Source organism: Pan troglodytes, chromosome 3 (assembly GCF_028858775.2).
Source record: "Pan troglodytes isolate AG18354 chromosome 3, NHGRI_mPanTro3-v2.0_pri, whole genome shotgun sequence".
NCBI lineage: Eukaryota > Metazoa > Chordata > Mammalia > Primates > Hominidae > Pan > Pan troglodytes.
Genome location: NC_072401.2, coordinates 34,594,285 through 34,614,051, shown reverse-complemented (window position 1 = coordinate 34,614,051; position 19,767 = coordinate 34,594,285). Strand labels below are relative to the sequence as shown.

At 36.1% G+C, this 19,767-nt stretch overlaps 1 long non-coding RNA gene across 2 annotated transcripts in view; it reads left to right on the top strand.

Moving 5' to 3' along the window:
• LOC104006020 (uncharacterized) overlaps window positions 1-19,767 on the top strand; it is a 472,234-nt gene that overhangs the window by 216 nt on the left and 452,251 nt on the right. For both annotated transcript variants that reach the window (XR_010156524.1, XR_008547478.2), the window contains exon 2: window positions 11,586-11,725. This is a non-coding gene — a long non-coding RNA (uncharacterized LOC104006020). The remainder of the gene's footprint in view (window positions 1-11,585; window positions 11,726-19,767) is intronic.

Here is a 19,767-nt window from a genome sequence, read left to right as displayed (position 1 = left end):
CCAATACAGTACTCAGTTACTGTATTGAAACAATTTCATGTTGCCTGAAATAGAATCGTCGTGGGCTAGTTTAATTTGAAGGACATTTATTAAATGTTTTATGAGGCTTACGGAGAGATTAGAGGGGCCCAAGCCTTGCCTCTCCACAGGGCCTTACTTTTTGATGTGGCTGGGTAGTTTTGTTTGTTTGTTTCTTTTTACATGTGGCCAAGGTTCCTCCTCAGAAGCCCCTTTTCCGTGGCTACAGTGCTTGACAGGTTTGATTAATGCCACTCACTCCTTTTACCTTACACCTGGGGAAGTAAAAATTTCCTAATGTCGTTGATTCTGACTTTTTTGATTCTCTGAACACTGCCCACTACTTTATTTAAAAAAGAGCTTTTCTATTAACCCTTTAAATATTTCACCTATTTTCATCGGATCTTGACTGATGTAACCATACTTGATTGGTGATTCCTAAACGTGGCTGCTATTAAAACATTTGGGAATGTTCAAAGTTATACAGATTTTAAAATATCTATTTTTTAAAATTCTGAGCCATACTCTCAGACTAATTAAATCAGGATTTTTTCAACTGGGTTTGGACAAAAATATCATTTTGTTTTCTCCATTATTGCAATGTACAATCAAGCTTTGAGAAAAAGCTGCTCTAAGGTATAAATTTCAAGCAGATTTAGACTCTGTGTATTAACCCTATAGAGAAAACTGAAATCTAAATGTTCCCTTTCCTTGTCATTCATTTTGCCCATTAAAGGAGCAGCTTTATTGTCACTTTGAGTAAATATAAATGTATGAATTGATTACAAATGGAGATGTAGAAGAACAGATAGAAAGATTTGGCCTCCTTTGTCTTGGAGTATTGTAGCAAATTATTGGAAAAATTAAAATTCAACAGCTTCTATGCTGCACAAAGAAGCAGATATAATATAGACCAGAAATAAGTATTTTTGAGTATTATAACAATGTAGTCACCAATTTTATTTTGTTGGTAGTATTTTTTTTCCAACTGACTCTCATGCTTTATTTTCTGCTGAAAACTTTCTTTAATCCTTGTCAGGTACACACAGGCTTAGGCAATATTTAACCAACTGGTATTTACATGTGATGAGAAACATGGATACATTGAATTTAGAAAGTTAAATGTAGCAAACAACCTGACAGACTGTTCAGTCTTTAATAATGTGAGAATAAACAGAATAAATTAAAAGCACCCTATATTCTTATCAGCTTCCTCATGGGCTTTGTCCAAACAGCTTGAACAACTGCAAAATAATATTCTGGTAATTTCCAAGCATTCTGCTGTTATCATTTATTCTTCTTTGTTTATATTTGACACAAAATAATTGTACATATTTATGTGGAACAGATTAATTATTTTGATAAATGTATGCAATGTGTAATGATCAAATCAGGGAAATTGGTATATCTGTCACATCCAACCTGTATCATTTCTTTTTTTAACATTCAAAATCCTCTTTTCTTGCTATTTGTGCACATGCCATAAATTACTGTTAATCATATTCACCCTACAGTGCTGCAGAAGAGTAGAACTTATTTCTCCCATAGCTATAATTTTGTATCCCTAATTAACCTTTCCCTATCCTCTCCCATGTCGCTACAATTCTCAGTCTCTAGTAACCATAATTTTACTTTCTACTTCCATGAAATCAATTTGTCTTAGCTCTCACATGTAAGTGAGAACATGTAGTATTTATCTTTCTTTACTTGATTTATTTCACTTAACATAATGTCCTCTCAGCTCATCCGTGTTGCTGAAAATAACAGAGTTTTATTCTTTTATATGGCTGAATATTATTCTATTGTGTATATATACCACATGTTCTTTACCCATTCATCAGTTGATGGACATTTAAGTTGATTCCACATCTTGGCCATTGCAAAAATGCTGCAATAAGCATGGGTGCAGATGTCTACATATGTTTTTGATATACTGACTTTTTTTTGTCTTTAGATGAATAATCAGTAGTGAAATTGCTGGATCAAATAATTATTTTTGTTGTTTTTTGAGAAAATGTCATACCGTTTTCATAATGGCTGAAATAATTTTTATTTTTCACTAACGGTGTGTAAGAGCTCCCCTTTCCCCATATTCTTGGCAACATTTGTTACTTTTGTCTTTTTTTTTTTTTTTTTTTTTTTTGAGACGGAGTTTTGCTTTTATTGCCCAGGCTGGAGTGTAATGGTGCAATCTCAGCTCACAGCAACCTCTGCCTCCTGGGTTCAAGCAATCCTCCTGCCTCAGCCTCCAGAATAGCTGGGATTACAGGCATGTGCCACCATGTCTGGCTAATTTTGTATTTTTAGTAGAGACAGGGTTTCTCTATGTTGGTCAGGCTGGTCTTGAACTCCTGACCTCAGGTGATCCACCTGCCTCTGCCTCCCAAAGTGCTGGGATTGATTACAGGTGTGAGCCACAGCGCCCAGCCTTGTCTTCTTGATAATAGTCATACTAACTGGGATAACACGATAGTCCATTTTGGTTTTGGTTTGCATTTTTCTGATGATTAGAGATGTTGGGCATTTTTTTCTCATATACTCATTGGCCATTTGTATATCGTCTTTTGAGAAATATCTATTCAGAATGTTTGCCCATTTTTAACGGGAATGTTATTATTATTTGCTCTTGAGTTGCTTGAGTCACTTGTATATTCCCAATATAGTCCCTTGTCAGACGAATACTTTGAAAATATACTTCTCATTCTACAGGTTGTCTTTGCATTCTGTTGATTGTTACCTTTGCTGGAGAGATGCTTGTTAGTTTGATATATTCCTATTTGTCTATTTTTTTTTTGCCTGTGCTTTTGTAGTCTTATCTATAAAATATTTTCCTAGATCAATGTTCTGAAGGATTTCTCTTCTGTTTTATTCTAGTTGTTGAATAGTTTTGGGTCTTGAATTTAAGCCTTTAATCCATTTTACGTTGATTTTTGTACGTGGTGAGAGATAGGGGTGTAGTTTCATTCTTCTACACATGGATATCCAATTTTCCCAGCACCACATATTAAAGAAACTGTCCTTTTCCAAATGTATGTTCCTGTAAACTTTGTCAAAAATAAGTTGGCTATAAATACGATATGTGAATTTATTTATAGGTTCTCTATTCTTTTTAATTGGTCTATTTCTGTTTTTATACCAATACCATGTTATTGTGGTTAATATAGCTTTGTAGTATATTTTGAAGCCAGGTTGTGTAATGCCTTCAGCCTTGTTCTTTTCACTCAGGATTGCTTTAGCATTTTGGAGTCTTTTGTGGTTCCTGTTTTCCATCAGTTTTGGTATGCTGCATTTCTATTTTCATTTGTGTCAATAAGTTTTTTTAAATTTTCTTCTTAATTTCTTAATTGGCCCACTGGTTTCTTTGGAGCACGCTGTTTTATTTCTCAGTACTTGTAGAGTTTAAAAATTCCTCTTGTTGCTGATTTCTTGTTTTATTCCATAGTGTTCTGAAAAGAGACTTGATATGATTTTGATTTTTTAGAATTTTTGAGATTTGTGTGGACTAACATATGGTCTCTTCTGCAAAATGTTCTATGTACTGATGAGAAGAATATGCATTTTGTAGATGCTGGATGGCATGTTCTGTGAATATCTGTTAGGCCTATTTGATCTATAGTTCAGTTTAAGTTCTATATTTCTTTGTTGATTTTCCATTGAGATGATCTGTCAAATGCTAAAAGTGGGATGCTGAATTCTTCCATTAATATTTTATTGGGGCTGGGCACAGTGGCTTACGCCTGTAATCCCAGCACTTTGGGAGACCGAGGCGGGCAGATCACCTGAGGTCTGGAGTTCAAGACCAGCCTGGCCAACATGGTGAAACCCTATCTCTACTAAAAATATAAAAAAAAAAGAAAAGAAAAAAATATAGCTGGGAGTGGTGGCAGGTGCCTGTAATCCCAGCTTCTCAGGAAGCTGAGGTAGGAGAATCACTTGAACCCGGGAGGTGGAGGTTGCAGTGAGCCTATAACACACCACTGCACCCCAGTCTGGGTAACAGAGCAAGACTCTGTCTGAAAAAAAAGTTTATTGAGTTTGATCTTTCTTGTTAGCCCTAATAATATTTGCTTTATGCCTAGATTATCTGGTGTTGGGTATGTATATATTTGTAATTGTTATATCCTCTTGGTGAGTTCATTACTTTCTGATTATATAATGAACTTTTTTGTCTCTCATATTTCATTTTTCATTAAGGTCTATTTTGTCAGATGTGAGTATAGCTATTTTTATACATTTTTAGTTTACATTTGTGTAAAGTATCATGTTCCATCTCTTCTCTCTATGATTGTTTTTATAGATGAAGTGAGTGGCTTGTAGGCAGAATATAGTTGGGTCTTGTTTTTTAATTGATTTAGTAAATCTCTATCTTTTCATTGGAGAATTTAAACCATTTTTTTCTCAACGTTGTTATTGATAGGTGGGACTTATGTCTGTCATATTGTTAGTTCTCCTTCCTTCCTTCCATCTGTCCATCCTTCCTTCCATCCTTCCTTCCTCCCTCCCACTTTTTCTTTTTTCTTGCTTTCTCTTTCTCTCTCTTTCTTTCTTTCTCTTTCCTTCTCTCCTTCCTTCTTTCCTTCCTTCCTTCCTTCCTTCCTTCCTTCTGTTCCTCCCTCCCTCCCTTCCTTTCTTCTTTCCTTCTTTCTTTCTTTTTCTTTCATTCTACTTTTTAAAATTTAATTTTATTTTTAGTCCCAGGGTTCATGGGCAGGATGTGCAGGTTTGTTACATAGGTAAACTTCTGCCATCGTGGTTTTCCACACCTATCAACCTGTTACCTAGGTATTAAGCCCCACATGCATTAGCCATTTACTCTAATGCTTTCTCTCTCTTTCCTTGTATATCCTTTGTTTCTTTTTTCATCTCTTTATATCTAATTTTTCAGTTTGGTTTCTCTCTGAAGTTAATAGTGTTTGAGTCCTTTCTTTTTCTCATTTGTGTATCTGCTTTACCAGTGAATTTTATATTTTTGTGTGTTTTCATTATAGTAGATATCATCCTTTTGCTACCAGACGTGGCGGCTCTTTTAGAGCTAGCCTAGTGGCAATGAGTTCTCTCCATTTTTGCTTGTACCAGAAAGACTTTTTTTCTCTTATGAGGCATAGCTTTCTGCACATGGTATTTTTGGCTCACAGGTGTTTCCTAACCCCCCTCCCCACCCCCAGGATGATGAATATATCAGCCCATTGTCTTCTGGTTTATAAAGTTTCTGCTGAGAAATCTGATGTTAGTCTGATATGCATTTTCTTTTATGTGACTTAACACTTTGCTATTTTTAGAAAATTTTCTTTGTGTATTTGAGGTTTGGCAGTTTGACTTCAATGTGCCTGAAAGATGACCATTTGGGTTGAAATTTTTGGATTTATTTGAGCTATCTGTATCTGGATCTCTATTTCTCTCTCAGGACTTAAGTTCTTAGCTATTATTTCATTAAATAGATATTCTATGTATTTTCTCATCTCTTCACATTCTCGAACATTAAAAAAAGTAAACATTTTTTGCACTTAATGGTGTCGCATATGTCATGTAGAATTTCTGTATTCTTTTTATTCCCTTATCCTTTCTTTTTTACTGATCTGACTGTGTTATATCATAAGACCTGTCCTCAACAGATTTTTTTTTTTTTGCTTTGTTTGGTCTAGTCTATTGAAACTCTCAAGTGCATTTTTATTTGATTTATTGAATTCTTCACTTCCAGGATTGTCATTTGGCTTTTCTATATGATATCTGTCTCTTTATTGAATGTCTCATTTAGGTTATGAATTGGTTTCCTGATTTCTTTGCATTGTCTGGCTATATTCTCTGCTATCTGAGTTTCATTAAGATCTTTATTTTGTATTCCCTTTCAAGCATTTTATAAATTTCCTTTCTTCAAGGTATATTAGTAGATAATTTTTGCATTACTTTACAGCTTTCATGTCTTCCTGTTTTTAATGAAGTTTGAGTCCGTACGGTTATATCCATGCATCTGATATAATGGTTGATAGTTTTAATTTTATGGATTAGCTTTCATAAGGTAAAAGTATGGTTTGGCTGTGTTCCCACCCAAATGTCATCTTAAATTTTAGTTCCCTTAATTCCCACATGTCATGGGAGGGAGTTCTTGAGAGGTAATTTAATCACAGGGGCAGTTACCCTCATGCTGTTTTTGTGATAGCAAGTTCTCATGAGAGCTGATGGTTTCATAAGGGGCTGATTCCCCTTTTCCTTGACACTTCTCCTTCCTGCCACCATGTGAAGAAGGATATGTTTGTTATCTCTTTCTCCATGATCTTAAGTTTTCTGAGGCCTCCCCAGCCCTGTGGAACTGGAGTTAATTAAACCTCTTTTCTTTATAAATTACCCACTCTCAGGTATGTCTTTATTAGCAGCATAAGAATGGACAAATAGAGTAAATTGGTACTGGGTAGTGGGGCACTACTGAAAAAGGTACCTGAAAATGTGGGAGCTACTTTGGAACTGGGTAGCAAGCAGAGGTTGGAAGAGTTGGGAGGGCTCAGAAGAACATAGAAAAATGTGGGAAAATTTGGAACTTCCTAGAGACTTGGCGGACTCAGAAGGCAGGAAGATGTGGGAAAGTTTGGAACCTCCTACAGATTTGTTGAAGGGTTTTGACCAAAATGCTCGTAGTGATATGGACAATAAGGTCCAGGCTGAGGTGGTCTCAGATGGAGATGAGGAACTTGTTGGGAACTGGAGTAAAGGTCACTCTTGCTATGCACAGAGACTGATGGCATTTTGTACCTGCCCTAGAGGTTTGTGGTACTTTAAACTTGAGAGAGATGATTTAGGGTATGGGGGAAGAAAGTTTTAAACAGTGAAGCACTCAAGAGAAAACAAAGCATAACATTTGGAAAATTTGCTGCCTGATAATGTGATAGAAAAGAAAACTTCATTTTCTGAGGAGAAATTCAAGTCAGCTGCAGAAATTTACATAAGTAACAAGGAGCCGAATGTTAATTAATAAGACAATGAGGAAATGTCTCCAGGGCATGTCAGAGACCTTCGGGGCAGTCCCTCCCATCACAGGCCTTTAGGCCTAGGAGGGAAAATTGGTTTCTTGGGTCAGGCCCAGGGCCCCTTGCTGTATAGCAGCCTTGGGACATGGTGCCCTGCATTCCAGCTACTTCAGCTTCAGCCATGGCTAAAAGAGGCAAATGTAGAGCTCAGATCATTGCTATTGAGGGTGCAAGCCTCAAGCCCTGGCAGCTTACATGTGGTGTTGGGCCTGCAGGTGCACAGAAGTCAAGAATTAAGGTTTGGGAACTTTCACCTAGATTTCAGAGGCTGTATGAAAAAGCCTGAATGTCCAGACAGAAGTTTGCTGCAGGGGTGGAACTCTCAAAGAGAACCTCTGCTAGGGCAGTGCGGAAAGGAAATGTGGGGTTGGAGCCCCCACACAAAGTCTCCACTGGGACACTGCCTAGTGGAGCTGTGAGAAGAGGGCCACCATCCTCCAGACCCTAGAATGTTAGATGGACTGATAGCCTGCACTGTGCCCATAAAAAAGTTGCAGACACTCCACTCAATGCCAGCCTGTAAAGGCAGCCAGGAGTTGGGGTGTATGCTGCAAAGCTACAGGGGTGAAGCTGACCAATGTGGGAGCCCACCTCTTGTATCAGCAAGGCCTGGATGTGAGACATGTAATCAGAGATCATTCTGGAATTCTAAGGTTTAATGACTGCCCTATTGGATTTTGGACTTGCATGGGGCCTGTAGCCCCTTTGTTTTGGCCAATTTCTCTCACTTGGAATGGGTGTATTTACCTATGCCTGTATCCCCATTGTATCCAGGAAGTAATTAACTTGCTTTTGCTTTTACAGGCTTATAGGCAGAAGGGACTTGCCTTGTCTCAGATGAGACTTTGGACTTGATCTTTTGAGTTAATACTGGAATGAGTTAAGACTTTGGGGGACTATTGGAAGGGCATGATTGTGTTTTGAAATGTGAGGACATGTGATTTGGGAGGGGCCGGGGTGGAATTGGATATGGTTTGGCTGTGTCCCCAACAAATCTCTTCAGCTGTAGTTCTCATATTCCCCATGTGTTGTGGGAGGGACCCAGTGGGTGGTAATTGAATCATGATGGCAGTTACCCTCTTGCTTTTCTTGTGATAGTGATTTCTCATGAGAAGTGATGATTTTGTAAGGGGCTTTTCCTTTTTTTTTTTGCTCAGTACTTCTAGCTGCTGCCATGTAAAGATGGACGTGTTTGCATTTCTTTCCACCATGGTTGTAAGTTTCCTGAGGCCTCATTAGCCCTGCAGAAATGTGACTCAATTAAATCTCTTTCCTTTATAAATTACCCAGTCTTTGGTATGTCTTTATTAGCAGTGTGAGAATGGACTAATAGAGGGTAAGACATTTTTCTGTAGATGTAGCTATAGTGTTGATTGAGTTTCCTGCTTTGGCTTTGGTTCTGGGTGGACACAGTAATGGATTCTTTATATGATTTATTCTGCTGTAATCTCTCAGTGGTATCTGCAAGTTCGTTACTGGCTTAGGCTGTTATTGTTTTTGGAAGGTGTGGTATGAATTTTGGGGGATGGAAAAAGCCTTACAGAGAGGTCCTCAGGCTTCTGGGTGGCATATGTGGGCACTGTCACTGGCAGCAGTGTCCCTGGGTAGGCTAGCTGTTGCTCCCCTGGGTGGCACATGTGGGCATCAGTGGTTGCAGTGTTGTGCATGCATGTGGTTGCCAATGACAGCAGGTATGGGCACATGCACAATTGCTGCCAGCAGTGGTAACCTGTGCAGGCTGATCCTCGTGTTCCTGGGCAACAGTCATGGGCATGTAATGACCCTACCACTGGAGGGCATGAGGTTGCTATTACCAGCACTGGGTCCCAGCATGTGGCTTGCAGGTTGTGGGAAGTGGTTACTTTGGTTCCTTATATCCTGGGAGCAGCTTCCCTCATGTGCTGGACTGCCTGTTCCCCAGGATGTAGTGTATTGTATGTACCAGGAATGTGGCTGCATTGCTGGGTTCAGCTGGCACTGTGACTCTGCAGCTCTCTGAGTGGATGTGAGGGGATTCTGGCGGGGCTCTAGGAATGTGGTGATGCAGGGGCTCTTGGTTTTGAGGGCAGAAAGTAGTCTAGAGGGAGTCTACTCTCAAAATAGCACTGTGCTGCAGCAGCATGGGTCCTAGATATGGGGAGGTGACAGTGTGAATTCCCTCTCTGGACTAATGGAGTCACATGAGTTCCAGGGAGTTCTCTACTATGAGGACTGAGGGGATCTTCCATACCTAAGACTGCAGGGAATGTGCATTGCTAGGGATCTCCTACTGCATTATCTCCACAATGGAATGTTTTTCTTCTCTCAGAGTCAATCCCAGCTGGCTGCTTTGTCTCCCTCTATTTGCTGCCATTTTTAAGTTTTTGTGTCTCAGAAAATCATTTTCACTTTCTCGCTAAATTCCAGTGTTTTCCCTTAGAACACTACTCCACATGTTATTATCTACTTCCTGTTTTAGTACCTCTTTGTGGAATAGGTGAGTGCTGGGCATCTCTAGTCAGTTATCTTGATGATATCTTTCTCTAGTTGCAGTATTTTAAACATTTTCTAAAAGAAGAATATAGCCACATTACATCAAAAGTGCCCTTCAGAGAGTCTGGTATTTTATATTGCCTGAAGTTTCATATAACCATCAAAATATCCATATATATGTATACATACATATATACACACATATACATATATATACACATACATACAAACACACAAACAGATGTATTGAGTCATTTTTTCAGAAATATTTCAGAAAAAGGGAACTGTGTGTGGAGACCTTGCCTGGCTTATTCAAAACTAAATACCTACAAAAGTGTTTGAATTGTAATATTTTGAATATTTGCCAAAATAATGATCAAATGAATGAATAATGAATGAATGAATGAAACAAGTATAAGCTACATGAGTTTGAAATTCAGGGTAAAATTTAAGGCTGAAGACAAATCTATGAATCATGGGTATGTAGATAGGTATACAGTGAGCCCTTTATATCCCCAGGTTTTACATCTATGGATTTAACCAACAGCAGATTGAAAATATCTTAAAATCCATCTGGCCTGAACGTGTACAGACTTTCTTCCTGTCATTATTTTCTAAACAACACTATATAACAACTATTTACATAGCATTTACATTTCATTGGTAATATAAGTAATCTAAAGATTATTTAAAGAATATAGGAAGATGTGCATTGTTTATATGCAAATACTACACTACTTTATATAAGAGACTTGAGCCTTTGCAGATTTTGGCATCCCTGGGAAGTCCTAGAACCAATCCCCAAGAAATATCAGCCAGGATGAGATTACCGTGAGATATAGTGTATTAAGTACAAAGTTACAAAAAAGAAACATAAGAACAATACATCCCTGAAATACACTATATTTACAAGTTGAAAAAAAGGGAAGGATTCATAAAATGGAACTCAGAAGTACACATCAATAAAGCAGGAAGAAAATCAGGAATCCATAATATCACGTAAGTCAAGGGAATTTACTGTTTAAAGAAGGAGGTGCTGTTCAATTTTTCTGAGTGATTCTGAGAGAGCATGTAAGATGAGAAGAGACAAAGGGCTTTTGTTCTTTGTAATAGGAGGTCAGTGGTGATATATACATGAACAGCTTCAGTGGAGTTCCAGGGGCACAAGTTCAGCAAAGAAAAGAAATTCAGAAACTTGAAATGGATTACAGCCAACTATTTGAGTTTTCATGTGAAAAGTGACAAAAAATAGGGCAGTACCTGAAGGCAGATAGGAGGTCAAGAGAAGCTTCTAAAAATATAGATTGCAGATATAGAACATGTTGTAAGTTAATGGGAATTATTTCTTGATTTTACAGTAATTAAAATTTTTAAGTCAAATAAAGCTGGAAGAAGTAATTTTATTTAATAAATGCTAATTAATAAAGAACATTAAATTCTTCTACTTTGTTACAAAAAGAAAATTGAGAAGTGAATGGATAGTGGAACACACCAGCCATTAGCACAGACAGTTATAAAAGACGAAAAAACAAATATCATGCTATGGACATAAATAACTTAATGGATAAATTGGACTTTTCCTTTTATTATCTTGCATAATAATCTATAATCTATTCAAAGATACTGGAAGCAACAAGACAATGAAGTGATGTGACCAATGTAAAAATATTTTTCCTCTAAATATGCTATCACATATTTTATATCTGACCACAACAGCATGTGCATAGATCTATGCTAGCCTAATTATAGTGCAATTAACGATTATTGACTTCTACCACTAAATTATAAGAATTCCTTTACCAGAAGATTCATTTTTTATGATTATTTGTATTTATTTCTTTATTTTAGGGTTAAGAATGTGGTCTCTGGGGTTCTAGTATCTTGATTCTAATTCTACTGTATAGTCTTGCTTAAGTTTTTTAACTTCCTTAAGCCTCAATTTGATTTATTTTAAAATGGACATAATATTAACATATACATAGTATGATTTTCCAAGGTATATCATGACACATGAGTCAAGTTTTTAGTTCATATAGTAAGCACTCAATAAATTTGGCTATTATTGTTATGTTTCAGGAACCATGATAGTGTTTGGTACATAGAGGACACTGGAAATAGTTTTCTTAACTGAACAAGTGACTAGAATAAAGGAATTAATGAACGACATCAGAGCCAAAATCCCAAACCGTAAATCATAAAAGGATCAGACAGCAAAGGTAAGGATAGTGTTTCTTGAACAGCTGTGTCAGTGTGTCCATGATCCTGAGAGGAGAAGGGAAAGTCTTGGTTGACTGAAGTGCTGATTCTGAACTGTGAATAGACTCAAGAATATCACTGTTTTACTTAATCTATTCTTTGATATCTAGTTTAGGGCCAAGAAGGAATATGTGTTCTTGATAATGACAACAGATATGTATATTGATCATAGCAAGACATATAAGATAGCTGCTTGGCCAGAAAAGGAGGAGAGAGCTGAGCCTGGGGACCTGGTTATGAGCAGGTGGTTTGTGTAGGTGGCTTTGGTACTTGGTTTAAAATATAGCTGGGTTCCTGGGGTAGAAAGACAAAAATACTCTTAAGAGAGATTGCATAAAATTTGGCCACCAATGAAATCTAGGTGCTTATTTATTATTTTGACATATTATGGTCTTTTAAAGAGGAAATTTATACATTGTCTGTATTTATAATATAAAATGACTTGATCAGAAATAGTAAATAGAACAGCTGATTTTTTAAAATGCTACTAATTCAAGTTCTAGAGAAAATTAATAATTTTAATAATAATATCTAAATTTTTAATAATATCTTTGTTTTCTCTGTAATGAAGTGCATAAATTTAGTGATTCATGATAAAGTCACCTGCATTTTCCTCCAAGAAATTTAACTTCCAATTCTATGGGGAGTTTTCAGTAACAGAACAAACACTCGAATTCTCCAATGTTTACAAACTGTTATGGAATGTTGGTACTCTCTTGGGATTTTTGTCCCTGACAAGCAATTAAGATTAGATTTTGAGAATAAATTGTGTCAAATGAGTGGATACAGAAAGAGTGGTTCTGACAAAAAATAATAAAGCATCATGACAGAGATAGATAGGAAGGCTTACACTAAACAAGGACACAAATAGTAGTTAAGAAATTTTGAAAACAAACCTACTTTTACTACCTACAGCATATATTTGATAGATTCACCTGAGGATACAAAACCAGTGAATTTATCTCTGGGCTTACCCTCGAACAACAAAAAAGGAGTGAATTTCCATTTCCACAAGAAACATTATGAAATCTCCTTGTGATTTCCCCTATTTTTTCTATATCATAACAACTTATTCTTTGATCTTAGTTGGATAATATCCTTGTGATTGTCATTTGTTCTTTTAAAAAATGCACCTCTGTACACATGAGTAATTGAGTATAAACATCTGGAGCCAGATTGCACATTTAAACTATGGATCAATATTCCTCCAGAAGTGATAAAAACTTTGTGTGTTCTAAAGTAGTAAGAAAAAAGAAGTACCTTTCTGTTATTATCCAGTAGCTCACAGGAATGTGAGCACAAATTATTCTAAGTAAATAACAACATTCAGAGCACACTGTGCTATAACACGGCATGATAATGGATACCATTTGCTGGTTTCTATTGGTTTTCTTCTCAATAGCTATGAAGTCGGTTGGGATTTGGTAAATGATATTTGTCTCACACTGAGAAAATGTGTATTCCCTCAAACTGCTGTTTCTCATGTAGTGCTTATGTATTTATATGGATATTACTGTTAGGAAAAATCCTACATTACCTAGTGCACTCAGCCCCTCTTTCTGTAGTAGCAGTAGTTGTTGTTCTTGTTTTGTGGCGGAGAATTGATTGTTGTTTACTTGTTTAATTTTGTCAACATATTTTGAAATGTGAATTTTAGGAAAATAAAGTAAAAATGAGTTGTGACAATTCAAACTTTAATTAGGGGCCTTAAATTTTACATTCATATATGTAAATGTTTGCATTATTATTCTGTAAATATTTGAATATTTAATCATGTAGCTGTATATCACTTTTTTTTTTTTAGGGTTTAAAGTAATCAGGGATTACTTTATGGGATTATGTGAACTTCTTTTTGATTAGTATTTATTTATTTATTTGGTTTTTATTTATTTATTTATTTTTTTTTTTTGAGATGGAGTCTCGCTCTGTCGCCCAGGCTGGAGTGCAGTGGTGCGATCTCGGCTCACTGCAAGCTCTGTCTCCCAGGTTCACACCATTCTCCTGCCTCAGCCTCCCAAGTAGCTGGGACTACAGTGACTGGCTAATTTTTTTTTTTTTTTTTTTTAGTAGAAACGGGGTTTCACTGTGTTAGCCAGGATGCTCTCGATCTCCTGAACTCATGATCTGCCCACCTCGGCCTCCCAAAGTGCTGGGATTACAGGCGTGAGCCACCACACCCGGCCTTGAATAGTACTTATTTAGACTAAAACTGTGGTAGTTACAAAATAAAATCCAGTGTGTATAATAGGTTATGTTTTTTTAAAAATCTATTATAATTTTACAAAGTAAATTAAGACTTGGGAACATAACAAAGAAGGAAGCACCCAAAGACAAACTAGGTCTATTTTTTCAGGAAAAGATAAATTTATTTCATCTTCCTAACATCTCTTAAATTTTTCATAAGCAATCTGGAACCCTTCCACTGCCGTTTTTCTTGTTTTGTTTTATATCTCACCTTTGGGGTATTGACAACTTATTTTGAGTAAGCAGATGTTCATATGATTATTCCTCCCTATCCATGTGCTCCATCTTCCCTCTTTATAATGTGTAGACCCAGCTCATTCTTCACCTGTCATAGTATGCTATTCCTTGCCCTCTACTTCTCCCTATCTCTGAATTACAGTGCCCTAATTTTTTCCTGCCTCCCATACTGCCCTAATTTTTCACAACTTATTGCACTGTCCTGTTTCTTTGGATTTAAATCCTTTTGTCCTTCATCAGTCTTTTCACTCAAATGTGTATGTACATGGACAAATTTATTTTGGGATCAAAAATTGAAAAGAACAAAAAATGTCTACAAGGACACAAAGAAATATAATGTGTACCGGTTTTCTCCTTGTTTTTCTCAACATTTCTCCAATTATATTATGGAAACAAAAACTCTAGACTCAGACAGCTTTCAATAAAGCATAGTAACTTTAGAAATATTTAGAATATGAAAGGAAGCCATGAAGTATAAAGAAAAAAAGCTATGCTTTGTATTTACTATTTTCTAGGCCAGGAGGCCACAGTGTCAAAAAATTAATTCACTGTATTTCTATCACTTTTTAAAGAAAATTCTGGTCAACTAAATTTAAAAATCATAAAGACTGCTTTTAAATAGTTGAAGACTAAGTTTTTAAAATATGTATATATTAATATTTAGCAACTGTTTTTTTAAATTTTGACATTGAATAAAATACTAAGTTTAAGATGATGAGGGAAGCTTTGGTAAGGAAAATTAAAAACCTACTGAATTTAAATTCTAGAATTTTAGATTTTAATATAAGGCTAGTGGTTATTTGAACATAAATAGAAAAAAAAAATGAGTTCCTAGTCAGCAAAGTGATTTACACAAGTTACATGAAAAGTTTTCTAGAGTAACTAGAGCTTTAGAGCCTCCTCACTCCAGGGTATGTTCTTTGGAATAAAGTGCTTGTTTGAATTTCATTTGCCATCTGTGTGACTTACATCCCAGAAAACACACACAAAAAAACACAAAAACAAATAAGAAATAATAATACCAGTCAGTGCTCACATTTTGTTTAATTCTATATTAAACATAATAGATGGATTGACATTTTTGAGCAGTGATATGATCAGTGAAATCATTCTTAATATGTTGATCAGACCATATCCAATATTCTGGATCATGGATCTGTAAATTTTTTCAGTAAAGAGCCAGATAGTATAAAGTATATGACTTTGTAGACTCTATGGTTTCTGTTGGCAACTACTCAACTGGGCCATTGCTGCACTAAAGCAGGCAAGCACAAAACTTAAGCGTGTGAGTATGTTTTAAACGGCACTCAAATATTGATTTCATATAATTTTCATGTGTCACATAATATTCTCTTTCTTTAGCAATTAAAATTGTAAAAATCATCATTAGGTCATGGACTATGCAAAAATAGGTCATGGAGCACATTGGTCCACTACACCACTCTTTGCTTGTCTTGAGTGAAACACAATCATAATGTTGATAAACATAGAAATAAAGTTGGAAACCTCAATGGTGTCATCCACTAAAAATGTAGTAGTCTTTAAAGAAACTTCAAGACTAGCTGGGCACAATGACATGTTCCTATAGTCCCAGGTACATGGGAGGCTGAAGTGGGAGGATCCCTTGAGTCCAGGAGTTCAAGGATATAGTGTGCTATGACCACACCTATAAATAGACTACACTCCTGCCTGGGCAACATAGTGAGACTCTATCTCTTACTAAATGAATGACTGGATGAATGAATGAGTGAATGAATGAATGAAATTTAAAAAATAAAAAATTCCGGACCAATTTTGTTCTTTAAAAATATCTAGACTATAGGTAAGGAAGATTCACTCAGCAAGCACACACAATGTACCAGGCACCCCCTGGACACATTTCAGATACATGAGCAGATTTAATCACCATAATATGTGAGATGAATTAACAATGATAAGGCTAATAGGAAGGGGCTAACTAACTTACCCAGGAACACACAACTATTAGGTGATTAAACCCAGAGTTCTAATCCAAGCCTTTGGATTCCAAAGCCTCAGTTTTTTCCACTTTCCCTTATTATAATAAAGTTCATGTTAAATAAGGAAAATGTATGCAGTTTGATTCCTCAGTAATATATGATACCCCTTCAAACAAGTTTGAGATTGATTAGTGGTGACAGCATTTCAGATATCATTATGCAGAAAAGGCTGCTGAGAAATTCCCCTGGAAAGAACATAAAAGCTCAGGGAACAGATGAAAGTACAAGCGTAGCCAAATCTACTCAATAAAACTTGACTTTGTCTTTTTTTTATGTTTAAGCAGATGAAGGCCACAGGGTGGTCTGAGTTCAAAATTGATGCTTACTCCAAATGAAGAGCAGTCTTTAGTAGTGAAGGAATCCCTTGCATATCTACAGGACCTTGTTTATGAAAGCAGAGAACCACTGTTCTAGCAAACTGGCAAAAACTTACATTTCCCTAGTTTTGCTGGCTCTGCAAAACATTGTGCACAGCTGTACTCAAACCCATTAGCTCAACCTTTCAGAAAGTTCTCTCACAGAAATTGCTTAGAGGTTCATAGCCTGACAGTTGCTGTGTGTTTTGAGAGCTTTACCTGTCGGAAGCCGGCTCAGCATTCTTTTGCTTAATTGGTCTGTAGAGACTGGTCATTTTAGATGAAGAAGTTCCACACCTCGGAGAGAATGACATCTATCTCAGCCCATAATCAGCTAATTTGGAGAATGGGACTACAGCTAGCTCTGGGGGATGCTTACCCTGCACTCTATGTTGAGACAGGGTGAAAGGACTGTAGAAAGCACATCAAGCAATGTAAAATTAAGGGGAAACTGGGAATAGAGAAAAACAGTGTTCAAAATATAAAAAGTGTATTACTTCAAAATCTAGGATACCTGTGTGTATATACAAGTTTTGAAATTTAAAAAGGAATATCTAATTTTGATTTCAGATTGCCAAATAATGACATTTCACATTTAGTTATAGCTTTGTCTATCACACAAGCTGTTTCTAAGATCAATGAATTTTGTAGCGGAAAGGATCAAAAGAATAGAGTAACTTGGGCCTTGAATCATGAGGGTGTGCCAGATAATGCTTTAGGGAGCAAAGAAGCAAACAGCGTATTCATTTCTTCCAAGTAATTTACTTAGAAGGCAGTTTAGCCTACTGGTTAAAAGCTTGCAGCTTGGTGCATAGCAACCCAGACTTATGCCTGGGCTTGCCATCTTCTAGCAATGTCATTTTGGGCAACTTAACTTCTCAGTGCTTCTGTATCTTTAACCTAAAAATCAAATTCAATTGAATTATCTTTTATTCTTATCCTTAAAGCTTTAAAATGTAACATTTAAATCTTACTATTTTGAATTAAAAGTCAGGACCATCCTTAAAACATTCTGGTGGCAAATCATTAAGGATATGCCAAGATGACTGATAAAATTATAATTTCTCTTGAATGTTATAAAAAGCTCCTATTACTCTCTAGGTGCTTATTGAAGAGTCCAGGAATCATCACATTGTTCTATCTTATTTAAAAATGAACACTCTCTTTAAAAAATAAGAACAATAAAAGTTATACACTTTCACAAATAAGAAAACACCAACAAGAGCTATGTAAAATATGCGACTGTTTTCTTCAATTTTTACTTTAGAAAACATTATAAAAGCACATGGACACCCTAAAATGACACTCAGAGAGATAAGTCATGGTCATTATAAATTCAGCCTGAACCATTAGAAGTAAAATAGCCAGATATATTTATAAAATTATAGCACATAAGAAAGTAATGATGATCATCATTTCAGATTAATAATGTGGAAAAAATAATGCAATATAATATGGCAAATATGAAACAGGAAGATTCAGGACATACTCTATTAAGCTGAACATTTGAGTATTTAAAAGGGAGAACAGATGGCTTAGGAAAATGTCTGGGATATTATTTAATTGGCACACAAACTTCATTGTATTTTATCATGTGTATAAATAGGAATGATTTAGAAATATAAAAATATTTAGTTTGATATAAATTATTATAAAAATGTTTATATTTGTTTAAGTGGTACAAGGTGACCTGATTTTATCAAATACAAAATAATGTAACAACACTAAAAAAATAAAAAATCTATGGAAAATGTTGTTTTCATATTTCTTTACTAATTTAATAAATGGTTCCAATTAAGAATTCTTAAATCAGTAATGAAATATCTTAATAGTCACTATATTTAGATTAATGTATGAGAAATCATTAGATCTCAAAGCAAAAATTATACAGGATACAGTTAAACAGGCAAGGAAGACTTTAATTTATTGCAATGCAGTGTGGAAAGGGGTGGACATAGGCCATTTATGGTTGTTAATTGGTGTTACCCAAATGAAAAGTAAACTTTCTGATATTTTCATAACTAGACGTAGTTTTACAACTTAGAATATGTCACCCATTGAAGTCAGATTCCTACCCTACCACAGAGGCTGGGAGGTAGAGGTGCTGTCTTCCTTGATGATGATTATATATCAAAGGGATGGCTCCCAGGTCCTGGTGAGACAGTCCTGGGTGGTAAATCTGACAAGAGGCTTTTATAAAGATCTGCATTTCAAGGACGCAGAGAAGAAATCTGTAATTACAAGTTTTCTAAAGGAAAGGGAAGTCAGGGTCTATAGTAAGGAAGAAGCTTCTCTAAAACATAGTCAAACTGAGCCCATCTTGTCAGTCTAGATACTATGAAACTGTCACTACAAAAGTGACAGTTTTCTTCAGGAACCCGTTATTGATCTAAATATAGGTACACTGTTAGGAAAAGCACCACAAATTAATAGCAACTCAGAGAATATGTTAGAGAATGAAGGCAAGGCGAAAAGGAGCTTGTAGACAGGGCCAGGCTGGTGGTGGACTCCAGGAGTCAGTTCTGATTAGGAAATGAACCAGTAGCTCAATACATTAGAGTTAGACATAGCTCAGAAAACAAAAATTTAAAACACTTTAAAGGCAGTAGATTAACCAGAGATAGATAAATATGGAATTAGAAGATCTGAAACTTACATGCAGAGGCATTCAATAATCTGCGCACACCCTTGCAATGATTTTTGTTTCGTTAATAGTAGGTGCTACTAGAATCTCTGTGTCTTTTGAGGGAACTCTATGGGCTATACTCATACCTGTGGTTGCCCAGACCTTAAGGAATCATTCACATACTAGGAAGCATTTAATTTTCTGGTAATGACTGAAATGTTGCTTTTTTGGCTGGACCTGGGCCTCCCAATGTCTTCTTCCTCTCCCCCTCCTCTTGTAACCCTCCTTAGAGACTATAAAAACGAGACTGAAAAAGAAAGTGCCCTGTGCTGTGTAATCTCACTTACCAAAATGCTTATTCCACAGTGAATTAGTTTCCCAAATTGGCTACACATCAAAATGGCATTCAGGATTTGTAATTGTTAGAATAGGTAGTTAGGCAGACATAAGCAGGGCAGGAGAGGAACCCCCAGGAATGTCAGGCAAATGTCAGGTGATGGTCAGGCAGTTGTTAAACTGTC